The sequence below is a fragment of the Neodiprion pinetum genome, chromosome 1 (genome assembly GCF_021155775.2).
Source record: "Neodiprion pinetum isolate iyNeoPine1 chromosome 1, iyNeoPine1.2, whole genome shotgun sequence".
Lineage (NCBI taxonomy): Eukaryota > Metazoa > Arthropoda > Insecta > Hymenoptera > Diprionidae > Neodiprion > Neodiprion pinetum.
This window is the reverse complement of record NC_060232.1, coordinates 6927850-6940066: the sequence shown is the minus strand read 5'-3', so window position 1 is coordinate 6940066 and position 12217 is coordinate 6927850. Positions and strand designations below refer to the sequence as shown.

The following is a 12217-nucleotide window of genomic DNA, read 5'->3' as shown; positions in this document are numbered from 1 at the left end:
GTTACAGGAACAGCGAATTCCGTGATTTAAAATGATTTGGAATATCCGATTATAAAAATAAAAATAATCCCCCCTCTCTCCTCCCCCACAAGGAGATCCGTTAATCTCGGGGTTATCACTTTCACTTCGATTTACAGCTGCCTCTTAGACATTTTTTACTCTCTAATAATGTATGTATGTATATATATATATATATATATTCGTTGCACGTGACAAAAAAATTTATGAGGCCTTTACGATGGCAGGACGAGGATTAGGATCATTCGGGGACGAAACCGCCCGAAGCTCCTGGATATAAATCTAGATCCTGGATTGAACAAGGATCGTAAAGAGCGGACAATTCCAGACTGGCTGATCTCGATGAAGAGTCGGTTGGATAAACATTGTTATTGTCACAGTAAGCAGAGTTTCATTTGCTGTTATATCGACGCGCTCGAATCAAACCGGCAGTTTTTTCCGTCTTCTTTCGCTCGCGGTTAGACATAAACTGATTTTTTTCAATTTTCCATTTTTCATAAAATATTGCTATTTTTCAGATACACAACTCGCGGTATAGAAAGGCCTTGAATAATAATTAAAAGTCGAGGCTCTTGGTATATTCTTTTCCACATTAATTAGTTACTCGAATTTCCCTGTGTATAATAATTAAATACCGGGAGGGGTTTATTGCGTGATTATCTACACGCGGCAGGGCTTTCCCAGTTCTTAACGACGCTTTTTTTTTCTCTTCCACACCATATACCCTTGTTAAGCCTTGTCTTTTTCCTTGCTCTCTCTCTTTCGCCTCGACCAGCTCGCCGAAATTCTTCTCCGTCAATTTACGAGGTCCATTAATTCGGAACCCTCCCGCGAGTATTAATCCGGAGAAAAATCGGACAGTGGTGTATTTTTTTGGTATCAAATGAAAACCATGCACCCACGTAGAATGAGAATTGGTGCTTTATCCGGTTCGTGATAGCGAAGGAGATATATATATATATATATATACATATATGTATACATACGGAGAAAGAGAAGGCGAGAAACGGCGCGAAAAAATGACTACAAAAAATATCAAGAGAAAAGAAGAAAGTGAAAAGCGGGAAGCGTATGCGAAGAAAAAAGACGAGAGACTAGCAGAGAAAAGAAACTTTAACAATGAAGTAGACGCGACGACGACGACGCCGGTTTTCAAAAGAGCGAAACGACGCTAATGCCTGTAACGACGCCGGAGCCCCAGATGCGCTAAAAAGTTATGCCATCAGCGTGCAAAGTCTTGCGCGGTTGTTGCTTTTTTTTCTTTACATCAACGTACGCCTTGCTTATGTACAACACGGTATGTACCTAGCTGGAAAGTCAATGTCGCACAAATGGTGGAGCGGAAAGAATTCTGGCGATGGAAAGTTTAGTACACATACGCAGAGAGGGAGAGAGAGAGAGAGCGAATTATTTACATTCGAGCAAAAGGATAGAGGGAAAAAAAGGACCGAGGAAAATTGAAAATTGTTCAAATATTTGCGAGTTGTGGCTCGATCATTCTTGCGTAATGCAAGCCGATTTGTAGGCTTGCAAGCACTTGGGGGAAAACGCCCCGAGGACGTTCCTCGGACGCTTGCGCCTATTTCGGCCAACTCGTTAGGACCATTACTCTGCAATATCTTGTTATACCAGCCGCAAGGGATGGAACGAGTTTTCCAGGTCGAACGCTGGGTAAACCACATAATTGAAACGCTGAGGAAGGAGATTATCAAACCGGGAGTTTGAAAAATTTTAAACAGCTATTTGCAGGTCTCGCCCCTTTGATTTTTCCGAAGTATTCGACCTCGACGCGGTACACGTGTAATTTCAATCGATCGGGCCTGATGGATAATTCCAATAACAAGACCTTAAAGAGCGAATGAAAAGTTGGCAAGACGTTCACGAGAGCAATTAAGGTCGATTCTTTGACTGATTCGTATCACAAAGCAGATTAGGCAAGGACATGAGTCATCGGTCGAGCTTGATTGGTCGGACCTTCACAGGGACGGGGGGTTGAAGTTCCAAATTTGAAATGTTCCGAAAGCGCCTGATTTCGAATTATTTTGTGGCGAAACTTAAAGTAAATAAATTAAACTTTTATCAAAGAAAAAAGTTTCGAATGGTCGGAAACCCAACGGCTCAAAGTTGGGAAAATCAAATCAAAGTTGGGAAGATCAAAGTTCCGAAATGCAAGATTTCGAAAATTCAAGTTACGATACAGCAAAGTTCCGACAGAGCAAAATTTCGCAAAATAAAATTTTGATGGAGTAAAATCGGAGAAATTAAAATATTCTCACACAGCGTAGTTTGTTCAACGAGTGGGTGGGAAAAATCAGTAAAACCGAAAATCAGAATGACCAGGATTCCGGACGTAAAAATATCGAAAATCCAAAACAACGAAAAATCAAAGTGGTAAAATCTTGCCAAACCAGAAATTCACCGAACTGAAAATTTTCGATTATTCGGAATTTCGATGTTTCAGATTTTAAAGTTTCTTCATTTCCGCGCTTTCAGAACTTTGACTTGGCGGAGTTACGCCCTTTCGGCATTTTGTCTATTACAAATTTTATCGTTTCGGAACTTTGAGCTTCGAGTGTCGAACCATTCGAAATTTCGATATTTCCTCACAGTTTGATTTCTCTACTTCAAGTTTCGCCACCAAAAGTTCGGAATTTAGCGCTGTCGTAACTATTCAAATTCGGAATTTCAACCCCGCCCCTAGATGGGTGTCCATAACACGCAGCATACATATTTGCAAGCACTTGTGCCTAACAAACTGACACATTATACGTATAGTATAGATTCGAGCGATGAGAGTACGATGCTCTTGTTATATCTATCGGTACAAATAACACGCAAGCAAAGAAGCTTACCTTTCGTCCGGAGGACAAATTGGCTGAGGGTATATACTTGAGCAGCCGAGAGCCAATCTGAAATTGATAGAATACAGAATTTGAGTTTATGTATAAAAGAAAATGGAAATCGGGAAAGTATGTTACGTGAATTTTGAACTTTTTATTCATCGTGCAGCCTTTCGGAGAGACAGAAAGATAACCGCATAGGGAGAAAAGTGTACAGAAACCACCGCATAACGTAGGTGTACCGAGTATATTTTATTCACCCCGCGTGAAAAACTTCTTTCACAAGTCGAAAATTCCAACACTTTTCTAAGCATAGGTAGGTAGACGGTGGATAAAATCGCCGGTAGCGAAGTATCCATCGTTACATCCTCGTGCGATTTACGAATTTTACCGAGACGTTTATGCAGCGAGCGCTTTTCCACTCGACTGTAACATCGTTATACCGCAATGTAAGTATAAAATACGCCTCAGGGTTGAACCATGTCGTTTATATTTTTACTCCGCGAGTTTAAAAACTCCATCAAAGACGACGGGAATTCGAAATCCAATTTTCCGGGAGAATAACAGCTGAAACACAGGCATGGAAGAGAAAATAATCATCTTTGGATACGAGGATCTTTTCGGAGGTAAGACGAGGCGGTTTTTTTTTCCCTCCGTATTTTTCACCGACTTTGCGCTTTACTTTCGGATGCGATATACGGTCGATTCAAAGCTTCTTACCTTGTACCTTATCTTACTTAATGCGCAGTCCTTGATACGGAGAATAACGGTAGCATTTTATTTGCTGGTACTTTGATCAAACCCTTACGGATGATGCAACTGGCCGAGCAAAAGAGCCCAAGGAGCGAAATTATGCCGACGGATGGGTCGCGGGGATCTAATTTTGGAGTAGTAACTACTCTGTGGCACTCGCTGACCTCTCGCACGTTTCGTTTACTCCTCCACCGTCCTACAACCTTCGACCTTTACCCGGTAATTTTCAATCCGCCTTATACTAGCGATGGTCACTATGCTAAAAATGATCGACGCGTCGATTAATCGAGTCGAAGAAAATAATCGAACACGACTCGATTGAATGGGTAAAAATTAATAGATCAATCGATTCATCGATCGTTTCGCATATTTCTGAAACGGTGCATTTGAAACGAAAATTTCGGAATGCAGTCGTAATAGCGGAAAAGTTGTTTTGATGATTTATTGTTTAATTAAAAATATTTTTCAATTTCAGGTGAAAATATTCGTTTATCTTTCCCTTGTTATATCAAATAAGTACTCGGTAAGTCAGACAATGGTAATAGTCGATAGTTTAATCATGTAAATTGATATCGTATCGCGTCGTTCATGGGAGTAAAAATAATCGAGTCGGTCGATTAATCGAGGTTGAGAAATAATCAATCATACTTGATTAATCTGGGAAAAAATAATCGATTATTTTTGGTTATTCTTACCGTATATCCATGACACCTAACATTGAGCAAGCTTACACTCACTGCGTCAAAATTTTATATTTTTATCTGTTATTACTTAGGTAATAAAGAATTATAGTAAACTATCAGTTATCGTTGCAATAACTATTCACTCATCATTCGCATAAGAAGGAAATGTGACACAGTGCGATTTCAGTTGTCAATGCTATATTCTTTTGCTATCGCAAAATTGAATCTTTTCGTCTTACAGCGTATCAAATTTTCTCAGTGTAATAACGAGGCCTTAGCATCAATTTAGAGTTGCACTAGCATCGAATTTTCCCAGTTGTTACAAAAATATATAGTACGAGTGACCGTAATGAAAGAGAAGAGCGAAACATATCGGATTTTCAGATCGGTTAAAATTATTATACACTCTGTAGCAAGAACTTATCTATTTTTTGTTTACGGTAAAAAGTGCAATCCTCTGAGCGCGATTCATGATTATACGTACTACGTGACTCCAACATTCTTGCATGAATAATAAACTTTGGAATCTGTACACGATTATTGTGATTTGAAGATCACCGTTTCATGGTATATTATAAAATAGCACGAGAGAAAAATGTCCACAAAAGTTACACCCGGATTAAGTATTTGTTTATTTCTTTTTTCAATCCTAGCAATTCCTCTGCTCCAAAAAAAAAACGCTACCTCCTATCTGAACAACGAATCCAATATCAATTAAGGAGGTTGAACAAAGTTGAAGATTCTTGGAGTGTGGAAAGTAAGGTTGGGATATTCCTACTATTTACACGACGCTTTGCGTCACTTACAGAATGACGTCACTCCGCACACATATACATTATACATACATGGATATATAGTATCATATACACGTAGACGCGGATAATCGAGGTGGAAAATATCTCACCGTCGGGTACGGCGTCGCTCAAGAGTCGAAGTTCCGGTTACCCTGGTTGAAATTCTGCCCGTTTCTCCGCAGTTACACGAATGGCGGATAGTTTATAACGTCGCGATAGATTGTCAGGCGTATATAACGTACGTATTACAGAATAAAACCGACCACGTAAATCCACGGATCGATATTTCGTTACACGCGATGCGAACACGTGGGAAATATATTTTTAATAACTGTTTAAATAACGTCGCAGCGACGACGAAACGCGCACGAATACTGAAATTAACAAAGAAATCAACGACTCGAGATTCTCGCCTCGTTCCAGAGGGGAAAAGAACCCGTGAGATGGAAACGAGAAACACGCGTTCACCAAACAATGCTGCAGGTGTATCTGTTCTTTGTAAAACATACCTATACACCTTGATACACAAATATTTTGGAAGAGGTCCAAATCAACGACGTGAGTCAGCCTCTCCCTCCATTTTCTCGCTTCGGCTCCGTTCTCTGTTCGCAAAATTATTACTAAGCGAGAGTGGATGGCTTTTAAAACAACGTGTACTTACCTACAAAATCGCGAATCGTACCGTCCAGTGTTGAAAATGTGGATGCGAGGAGTAATATTGTATTAACAAACGAGTACGCGAACGATGGAAAGTGCCTCGATTTTTTCAAATCACATTCAATTTCGTCGAGCTTAAAGAAGGGAGATTCATCACGATAAGCAAAACGATTCAGCAGTATTCGAGGTGTGATTGAAGAGAAGAAAAAAATTACAACGAGACGCGAATTTGCGGCTCGTTTAACAAACGGCAGTAAAAGCAGCAAATAATGATCCACCTCTGAGAGATATACGAAACGGTCTTTGACGGCTGAATTGTCATTTATTATATATATATGTATATATGTACAACATTGAAAGTAATCGACGCTGAGATTCCGATATTGAATTGGTTTCGCTGTGACACCGCGGTGTGAAAAATGAGCCAGACAAAATTATTACATCCATGTATATAGGTATAATACATGATACAATATTATGGTAATTTTTTACCAGCTTTATTTACCGTACTTCTTTTCCTGATACTTCGGTACTTTATTAATTTATATAACGCGTCTTTGCGAGGCACGTATAAATATTTTCCTCTTCGAAAATAAAGCGAGATATAATTTGGGGAAACATCAACTACGTCACAGTGAGTTTTTTCGGTTTTCTACGATGACGCAATACCGTTGGTCGGTTTGAATAAAAATATTAAAAAAATCTGTAAAGTGATATCCTTCGGTGAAATTTTTATTTTCTTTAAACATTTTTTTTTTTTAAACACCTTTTGTTATTCTGTACCGTTCAGAGAATTTTTGATACCGCTGAGGAGTATGTAATGACCGTCGAAAAAACTGGCAGCAAAAAGAATACTCCGAAACAAAATTGAGTTGGTTGGATACCGTTGTTGATATTTTATCTTTCCGTCATGCAGCCAACAAGCTAATTTCAGTTCACGGAATCCATGCATCGGTATTGCAAACGCACGATACCAGGTTTATTTTATGTGAAAACGCGGATAATGGGCGCGTTTTTGTGTCTTCCTCCGCACGTGACGCGTCGGTATTACGGTTCGAGGTATTGACGATTTCAAACACAGAGTAAAGGAGGGAGTCCAACCCGAGGAAGGGACCAAAAAAGAAACTAATAAGAACACGAGGGGAAGAATATAAAAAGGGAGGAAAAGAATTAAATGAAAAATTTGCCAACCGAGGCTTGACGTAACCCGCACCTTACGTGCATACGTAATATGTATGTATAGTACATAGGGGGCATTCCATGATAATTTTTTAGCACCATGTTAGAACCGACCCAAAAGGATCTCGGAATGTTTTTCAGATTTTTGTTACCCGCCAGTGAAATTTCAAGACATTGACAATCCAATTCCAAAAAAATTCACACTGATTTTATGATTTGAAATATGACCTTTTAAGCACTTCTCGACAATGAGATATCAATCTTGATTATTTTTTTCGAAAGTTTTCAGTTTTTCCATGTCGGAATTGTGTTTGCTTTTCCTGTAATCTATTTAGATCGAGGGATGAAAAAAAAGTGAAAAAAAGAAACTCCGCTTACGACATGAAAACACTCAAACCTTGCGAAAAAAATTATAAATATTGAGATCCCATTATCGTGTAATGCTTAAAAATCATTATTTAAATCACAAAATCAGTGTGAATGTTATCAGATTAAAGAAAAAAAATGATGTTTTGGAATTAGCTTTTCCATTTCTTTAAATTTCACTGGTGGCTAAAAAATATTTGAAAAAAATTCCGAGACCCTTTTGCGTCAATTGCAACCTTATACTAAAAAATTATGAAAATCGAAGGAGGTGAGGTACCTACATGGGTTCCAAATTTCACGTGGAATACCCTATATAGTATATACAATATACATACGTGTATCTCGACGTATAATACACCTATATAACACATTAAACCCTCCGAATCGTGAAAATCAAACTTTTCTCACCGTAAACCCTTAGGGTTGTTTGAACAGGGATATTTCCGTCTTCTCGTCACCACCGCATGCCGGCAGGCATTTCCTTCCGGACTGAGAAGACTTTAAGCTGCGTAAGAAAACCCGTGTTTCTTCTTTATATCCGTGATGGTATTTGAAAAGTGAGACGGAAAAAAATAAAACGAAGAGAATAAAAACCAAAGGTATACGTGCCCATCGTCGTTATTTTTCTTAACGCAGGAAAAATTTCCTAATTATCTTCCAACTTTCCGACCATTTTATCAAGAATTATTCACGGCCGATAAGCACGATCGGCAACGGCCGTCAACTTCTGACTTTTCTACTGTCTTGGCTTATCGAAGTAGGTGGAGGTACGTAACGATCAAAGGCTGAAAAATTAAGGGAAAAAAGAAACCAGGCAAATGAAAAAACCAAGAAAGAATAAAAAATTAAACAAAATATTGCAACGATGCAAAAACAACTATACGGAAGGCTGAATCTTGCAGAACAAATATGTGTATAGCTTGCGGGATATTGAAGCATACGTATTCGACGAAACACAGCTCGATACGAACCTACAGATCTATGGGTATTGCTTTCGCTTCATGGGGGAAGAAAAGTTTCGCGTTATTTATGGTGTATAAACGTATATAAATATCCGCGTACATTTATATATTAATACATAAAAACCGGGTGGCTGAAGCGTGGCATCTTTTGCGGTATGTCTCATCCGCGATGTATCATTTCCCCCGCGAAAGCATGAGGACGAAACTCTGGGGATGTGTCGTCGTAACTTTGGCAATAATTCATAAGGTATGGAGAAATAAAGAAGCTGTAAATGTGCAGGTACACCTACGCAACGGCTATTCACAGTTTCGTTTTTCGCCTTTGGAATCTAGAAAAATGGGCGCGAAACTCCGGTTTTTTAATGAAAATACATAGAATAGCCGAGGTTAATAATTATTTTTCCTTCCTTACGTCATCGGAGCCTGCAAGAGAAATTCTTTGAATTTTTTTTTATCCTGCCCGTTAAGAGCTCCGAGGTAACAAAGTAGGGGGACAAAAAACGCGAATTGTTAGATCGTAACGCGGGCGATATAATAAGACGGCGATCCATCGATCGGTTACCGAATTTTTAGGGAAGAAAATATCCGTTTCGCTGGTTTCGGTGCCTTATATGATGGTATAACACCAAAGAAATCCTTTTATATTGACAAATATCTTTGGTGAAATTCAGCGGAACAGACGAGTATTGACGAGACTTGTCTCTTTTCGGACCAGGCTTGAATCTGGTGCGTACAAATATGGAAGGTCAAAATTCACGAGCGGAAGCATCCAGCATTAAACTTTTACATCGATGTATACGGTGAATTTCATGCGAACCCAACCAACGTCTGACTCTTATCACTTCTATTTTATTTATCACTTTGAATTTTTTTGATCAACTAAAGCATTGTTTAAAAGTGTTGAGAATTATTCGGAAATTTTAAGACCGTTCGAACAAAGTGTTACATCGTAAGAAACAAAATAGAAAATAAAAGCTCTGCGAAAGAAAAAAAAAAAAAAAATGGAAAAATCGGGTTATCATGGTTCGAAAAAAGGTCCTTTTCAAAATTATTCCAAATATTTGCAACTAATTCACCAGTTAAATAAAAAATCTGAAAAAATTTAGGTCACCGTTTCGTAGTTGGGAGAATCGCAGAAATTTTTTTTAATCAAAATTAGAAACGTTGAGGCTCAGACGTTCGTCGGATTCGTGTCGAATTTTCCATTCACACTTCCATATGTATAATATATGATACATGCGCAGGGATGGGAGAGTGCTAATTCTAGAATACCGAAGAGTATAATATCGATCAGTATAGGTATTTGTCCTTTTTCCCCGAGCCAGAGGAAAAAACGTAGAAAGCAATTTGCGATATTACAGAAGATAAATTAATTTGAAATCCGAGGCGAAGTTTCTCGCTTTCTTCAATTTACCTTTTCCTGCAGAATTGTCGCCGGAGTACGGCGGGCATATACTTTATGGTACCTATACCTATCAACCTACATACCTACGTAGGTTGAAGCGCGTGTTTGATGGAATATTGCGAATCCGCTTCTTATACTCCTATGTTGTGCCTTTACGCCCACCTTGAACACACCTCGCAAAGCTCTCACCCAGCCACCGATGCCGAAATGTTACTACGACCCACTTAGCGTTAAGGGTATTTTCCGCATGCACAGAGTTAGGTTTGCTTGAAACGTGTTTACGTATTCATGCGCGCACTGCTCGACTCTGCATCGTTCGTTTAATATGTAAGGAAAGTTTAACGAGGAGAACGATCTTACTGACAAGCAAGTCGACGGGGAGAATTGTTTTGTGATTCTGGTATTGAGTGTAAATTGGTCTGAAGTTCGAATCTAAGGTTGGGTGAAAAGAAAACCGTTAAGAAAAAAAAAAATAAAAAAAAAAAATCAAGCAATGATAGTAATTTTCAAAATTTTTGCCAAGTACGAGAAATGAATTTGAACAAATTCGGATACTACGAATTATGATAACGTTTTATGTTTGGAACCTTTCAAATTATCAAACTCTGTTGTTCTTCATCAGACTCTCTAGGGATTTTCGGTTTTTTTTTATTCACCATATTTCCAGAGATGGAAATGTACAAGCATAAAAACAGATTTGCGTAGGTACGGCGCAATACATTTCCATCAAAAATTGCATCTCCACATTGTAACTACACTGTAATGCTAGATTTCTTGAATGTTTTTCGAAATATTTGTAAAGATTTTTCAAGTGGATGAAATAAGCTCGAAAAAAATAGAATCGTATGGAAAATACCAGAGTTTAATAATTTTGAACGTTCTGATTATCTAACCTTTCCTCGAATTATCGATATCTTAACTTGTCTCATTTTCGTTCGCACAAATACATTTTTATTGCATAGTAGGAAAATAACGTTCTCAGCGTTTTTTGGAAAGGCGTTTTACTCTTTTCCTAACTTTTAACCGAAGACTTGTAATTCCACAAATTTTTTCAATCTCATTTAGTACATAAATTCGGTATATATTATAGTAAATAAATTAGTAAATAAATTAGGTATGCGTATAGGTATAACTTTAATGCTTAGAAAAATGTTAACACAGAACAGAGAAAGAATCGAACTTTTAATTAAAACTTTTTCATCCCCGAGGCTTACCGCTGATACACCTAATTTCCGCAAGGTTTGACTCCGAATCACGTTTCCCAACATCCCCTTAAATATCGAACACTCAGAAGCAGTGTTACGGGGCGATTTCGAGAGGAGAAACGGTGTTTCCCGTTAATTGGACACCGGCAAGCGATACTTCGGAATGTAATCCTCGGGTCAAAGGACCTTGCGGATTCCTTTGTTCCACTCCTTTCCGAAAGCCACGATATTTCGGCCGGCTAGGGAAACTAGAAGAACATGTTTGCGTTCCCGTAACTTTCCATACGTAACGTGTTACACGCATACATTGATACTCGCGTGTAACAATAATAATAAAAACAACAACAATCAATGGGGCGTAAAATAATCTGGCAACGGTGAATACATGCCGAGAAAAATTATGGGCGAGAAAATTAAGCAAAGGTAAGAAATTCGGCGTAATTTGCTTCGGTATATCCTGCCCACGGAAGAAAAGAAGACGAAATAGAATTCGGGTTCGTCTGATTATGCTCCAAGGTCATATCTCACAGATATTCCGCCCGGATCGCAGAGAGTGATTTATTTTACGAAGAAGAGAGGGCAGAATTCGTGATTAAAGCAGCGCTCCTCGGTGTTGTGGAAATTTAAACGATGGTCCTTCTTCAGAAATACTCGTATAATTATTCGAGTATGGAATTTTCAATTCTCGTCATGCCTCGTAGCCGGTTTACATTATACACACGTAAGGTCGCGCTGTTGCTCGAGGGCTTTGGGATTAGGGCCAAGGCTACATCCTGCGGGGTTCCGGATGGTGCTTCTGTCAACTCTGAAGCTGCTGAGGTCGAAATGAGGAATTATTCGACACTCGCGAGACCGAATTGAAACGAATCGATAAACAGTAACGCGGGGGAAATTGAGGACGAAAAATATTATCTCCGTTTCAATCTCCGTGCTTGCAAGGAAAACTTAGTCACTCGGAGCTTACGTACCGACGACGGATAGGCAGGCAGGCGCGTAAGAAGGTGCGGACTAAGTTAGCGAAAGTGAGTAAAGTGGGTCCTCCCATAAAGACGCGGGGACGGAACCATTCCCTTTCAATGACGTCGTCCTGTAGAATTTCAATTTTCTCTTTCTTCTCACTCGCGCAAGGACAAAAGCCGAGTCTGTGCCTGATTGATAGCAGTGAACAACTTTTTCGCTCCCGCAGTTTGCTCACTCCTTATTCGTAGAGATACTATATACCTTAGACTGCATAAAAAAAAATCGAATATCTGTATTTTGGAAATTCAAGTCGAAAGTATTGTTCCAAATGACGAAAAAATAATACTGTACAAGTTTGAACTGTTGCGATTAATTAATATTTTGAGAATCTATTC

The 12217-nt window shown here is 38.8% G+C and overlaps 1 protein-coding gene across 4 annotated transcripts in view; it reads right to left on the bottom strand.

Annotated features, from left to right (window-relative positions):
* Nucleotides 1–12217, bottom strand: part of LOC124221013 (uncharacterized) — a 58085-nt gene that overhangs the window by 30103 nt on the left and 15765 nt on the right. For 2 of the 4 annotated variants that reach the window (XM_046630613.2, XM_046630593.2), the window contains one exon: nucleotides 2871–2927. The exons of 1 other annotated variant lie outside the window; for it this stretch is intronic. The gene's annotated coding sequence lies outside the window, so the exon portion shown is untranslated. Of the gene's footprint in view, nucleotides 1–2870; nucleotides 2928–5198; nucleotides 5501–12217 lie in introns of those variants that run through there. One more of the 4 variants, XM_046630602.2, reaches the window with a different exon arrangement.